The sequence below is a fragment of the Lathyrus oleraceus genome, chromosome 3, assembly GCF_024323335.1.
Source record: "Lathyrus oleraceus cultivar Zhongwan6 chromosome 3, CAAS_Psat_ZW6_1.0, whole genome shotgun sequence".
NCBI lineage: Eukaryota > Viridiplantae > Streptophyta > Magnoliopsida > Fabales > Fabaceae > Lathyrus > Lathyrus oleraceus.
The window spans coordinates 8840203-8845491 of NC_066581.1; positions in this window are offsets into that span (position 1 = coordinate 8840203).

Below are 5289 nucleotides of genomic sequence, written 5' to 3' on the forward strand. Positions count from 1 at the left end.
AACTTAAGCAACTAAAAGGGTACCTGAAATAGTCAAACTAATCAGTAAACAGTTCAACAGTTTAAAGCAAAAGGAAATGAATCAATGGTCAACACAGAGGGACCAATGTGCAAAGCACAAGACTCAAGTCACATGAGTCACACCTACAAAACAAAGGTTAGCACATGATAATATAGTCAAACTCAATCAAATTTGATTGTTCTCTTTGAAGCATTGTTGCTTAACCTGAAACAGATGAACTCAACATAAGTCCAAAAGACCACTAGGGCAAGCCTAGGGTCAAAAATAAAAGGGAAAGTCAAAACAGCAAACAATAGTCAACCAAAGTCAAGTTAAAACATTTAAGAAGCAAGCACAATTGGTTTCAAGTTTATATCATGCATCAACATCATTTCATAGACAAAAGAATGCAAAACATGGCAAGAGGGAGCACACAAAAGGTCAACAGCAAGACCAAGCTCAAACCCAAACATAATCAATTCCAAAAATTATGAAATAAATCATACTCAATCACAATCCATAACATAGCATGCATATAAAATTTCAGCTCAATTGGATCATGGGAAGATGGTCAATTAAAATCAGGAAGTCAACACAATTTCAAATGTGCACAAAGAAGTCAACAAAACATGTGTCATCTTCAAAAAATCATAACAAAATGAAAACAGATGAGAAATGGATGGGATTAACACCAATGCAAAGCTCAATATGTCTAGTATGCACATGTAAAATTTCATGATCATACAATAAGGCATGAGAATTTCACAAATGAAATGGCAACAAGTATCACATAAAGTCAACAATTGACTAGGCAGGGAAGAAAATTCTCAAACAAATAGGAAATGGCATGATTAAATCCAGGAAAAATCACACATCAACTAGACACATAAGAGATGGCTCATGCAAGATTTCACATTATTTGAAGGCCAGGAAGCATGTGAACAAAAATCATGAAATTGCATAACATTGGTGTGACACAAATTGTCACACCCTACTTCAGAAAATCATATCTCACAAACCACACATGATAAATGCACAAACTTTAAACCAAAATGAACATGAATGAGTGTAGATTAACCACAAAAAATTTCAGGGTCATTGGATGCAACATGACAATTTCACAAAAGAAATGGCAAAGGGTACAAGATAAGCATACATGACAAGAAACCTAGTACCATTTAAAATCCAGCCAACCAAAAATTCAGCAAAAATCATGATTAAATAATAGACATTCATGTGAAAATTATGGAAAAAATTTCATGAATTTTGGAGTTAAATTGAGTGAGAAATGAATTTGGAAAGATGATGAACAAATTGTAGCAAACATGAACAAAGAACATGGCCTGGAGAGTCAACCAAGGTTGACCGAGTGGCAAGGTGGTAATTTCTGCAGTCACTTATCAAAACGCACAGCTTAAGGCAAGGGCAACGAAATGTTCTCATTGGCTGTTGCCAATGGAACAGTAACAGGGGACCAATCACACGTGAAAACCAAGTTTTTCTGGAAAATGGATTAGGGTTTTGTTCAACAACATCATGTGTTCATCATCAAACAACAGATTTCCAACAGCAATAATCACACAGCATGGCAGTGGAAATGGTTCATGCAATCACAAACAACAACAGCAGCCAACAAGAATCTGGGAAAGAAACTAGGGTTTATGCACTTGGTTGTAGCAGCAGCAGGACAAATTTATGTTCATCACCCAACAACAAATTTCCAACAGAAAAATAACTCATACAATATGGCAATGATACTTATGCAGCCTCATAACACAAACAAACAAAACACGAGCTCATGTGAATTTCTGGAAACTGGTTCTAGGGTTTTACTGCAGTAGCAGTGTGATCTTCATCACCTTCAAAACAACTCGAATTTTCCAACATGCCCAGAACAACAAATCAACATACCAATGGCATCATCAGACAGTATACATACATAATCCAAGCGTAGTTTTCATGAAATCCACAACATCACAGCAAATCGATGGAAAAACAAATTCAAGCATAAAAATGAAATCCATATTTCTCAGCCATAACACAACCATTTTGAATGCAACAAGTTGCAGTGAATTCAGCATGCAAAGACCTATCCTAAACATAGCATGGTTTAGAGAAAAGAGGTGGTCGAAATCTTACTTGGCTGTGAGGAAAAATGAGATGCAGTGGTTCTTTTGATGATATAACTCGAAACAGATGTACTCTTGGCCTTGAAATGATGGATGATGAAGCTATTTCAGCTTAAGAATGTTTGGGAATAGACAAACCACGATCCGCCATTGTTGTGTATTGAAGAAAAACAGAACGAGGGGAGGGTTCCAGCTGGGATTTAATGCTTGAATAAGCTTCCAAATATTGTCCAAATGATGGAACAATGAAGAACACTCGAGGTTTTTGAAGTTTTTGCAGAAAAATGCAAAAGTGTGAAATTGCAAGTTTAGAGAGAATGCAGGTTTCTGGTCGTGGAGGCTGTGTTTCTAGGTTTAGAAATGCAGAAAAGTTGATTTTATATGACTGTTTAAGGTTGTTAATCCATGTGCTAACCAAAATTAACTTAATGAAGCCATTTTGCATATTTGCTAATTGTGAACCAAAGGTACATGTGGAGGTATGGTCTGTCCGAGTTGGGCCTTTGGACAGGCTGCAAATGACCTATTAAACACATCCCAATTGGCCAATTGTGTCAAAAATGTTTAATTCCAAAAGTCAACTCTTGGTCAAACTTGATTTTAAATGGAACAAGTCAAAAAATGCCATTTTGATTGGCAAGGTTTTGGTTCATGAAATTTATATTTTTGGAAAGAGGGGATGAAATGTGGTTTGTAGGAAAAAACCCCACCAAATTTGGCCTTATGGTTCATGAGATATGGCTTGTTGAAGTTCACACATTTTTGAAATTGAATTGATCATTTCTTGCAAACCATCCATGGGATTTGAGAGTTCTTGGACTTTTTGAAAATGGGAGAACAAGATCTTCAACTTTCATGTTGGGCAAAAATTCATTTGAAGCTTGTATCATGATGTAAGTTTAAGATCAAGAAGTTTCCATTTTTGGCAGTTGAAATTACAGGTCCACTTTCTATTTCTGGAAAATTTTCTGTTTGACTTGATTTTCTTCCATGATGAGGTTGGACATGATATATGAGGTTTATATAAGCATGAATGAGCTCCTTCAAATCAATTCCATCCATCAAATCACTGATTAAATCCACAGTTGACCAAGTTTGACTTTTCTAGGGTTTTGCATGATTGAACCACTTCTGATGAATTCCAAACCCTAATTCCTTGAGAGCTTGATTCCAAATGATGTCCCAAGTTGTATGAACTCTTGATTATTGATCATGGTGCCCAAATTCTGCAAGAATGGCCACCATCCACTGCTTTGACTGACTGTTGACTGATTTTGACCTAACTGCTTCATCTGCAATCAACAAGGTTGAACTGACAATATTTTTGTACTTTTTGGTTAGTAAACATATGAAAAGCAAAGATATACAAATGCAACATGCTTGGTGATCAAGAATCAACTCACAAGGCAACCTACCCACTAGGAGGGAAGCTAGGGCATGCAATGATCCTTGAGGCTATGACATGATATGATATGGGCCATGAGGGATCTTAGGGCCAAAATTGGGGTCTTACAGATGCCCCTATTTAAGGTCATTCTAGCCGGAGAAGTGAAGTTTAGAAATCTTCATCTCGACGCGGTAGAATGGGCTTAAATAACAGTAATGAGACAAATTTTGGTCCCTAAGAGACCTCATGATGCAAATGTATGCATGCAAAAGACACAAACTCTGTGGGGAATATGATTCACACAGAAGAAAAGACGATCCGTCGGAGTAATACACTCACCAGGAACAGAGACTCTAACAAGACTCTAGTTGGGAATAAACAAAACTGATACAGCGTGAACAAGACACGACTCTGATTAGGGAAACAGAAAACAGACTGGAGACCTCACCTGGGAGTGAAGGACTCACACTGGGGAAAAGAATTCCAAAGGAAAATAAATCCATTGGAGAGACACAAACTGACTCCTGGGGGAGAAGCAACAAGGAAAACTTCACTGAGGAAGCACCAAACAAATGAGATGTTATCGGTATAAGGGTAACAAACTCAGGAAGGAACACCAAGGATACCGGGTTGTAGGTATGTAACAGGTGACCGACCAAAGACGTGAATTGGTGTGTGTTCCAAAACACTCATCATCCTGAAGAGAGCGAAAGCAAACTTGTTTAAGGATGGACAAAAACGTGAATTGGTGTGTGTTCCAAAACACTCATCACCCTGAAGAAAGCTAGAACAGCAGACTTGTTTAAGGATGGACAAAAAAGCGTGAATTGGTGTGTGTTCCAAAACACTCATCACCCTGAAGAAAGCTAGAACAGCAGACTTGTTTAAAGGATGGACAAAAAACGTGAATTGGTGTGTGTTCCAAAACACTCATCACCCTGAAGAAAGCTAGAACAGCAGACTTGTTTAAGGATGGACAAAAAAGCGTGAATTGGTGTGTGTTCCAAAACACTCATCACCCTGAAGAAAGCTAGAACAACAGACTTGTTTAAGGATGGACAAAAAACGTGAATTGGTGTGTGTTCCAAAACACTCATCACCCTGAAGAAAGCTAGAACAGCAGACTTGTTTAAGGATGGACAAAAAAACGTGAATTGGTGTGTGTTCCAAAACACTCATCATCCGAAAGGAGGGCTTGAAAAAGCAAATCGACTTACAGGATGGGCATTCGAATCCACAACGGGAAAACGAATCTTACTCAACTGGGGACACAAACCCAAAGAGTGCACGAGATATAATATCCATTACCGGCAGACCGTGGATAAGATACTCGCATGAGATATATTATCTATTACCGTCAGAACGTAGATAATAAACTCGCATGGTAAGAAACACCAGAGATACCGGTTACTGGGTATATAATAGGTGATCTACCGAAACGTGATTTGGATTTCACTTCCAAAACACTCATCATCCAAAACACAAACTGGTTAAAGGATGGCTATTCGATTCTACAAAGAATACGAATCTTGCTCAGCTGGGGAAAATCAACAAAGGATTCCAACTAAAGAGCGCATGAGATATATTATTCATTACCGGCAGACCGTGAATAATACACTCGAAAGGAAAAGACACCAGAGATACCGGTTACTGGGTATATAATAGGTGACTATCCAAGACAGAGAGACAATCGATACCAAGCATCCGGGTAAACGAAAGACAACTCAAAGGGATAAATTGCAAGCATCCGGCAATTATCCAACAACAAGAATA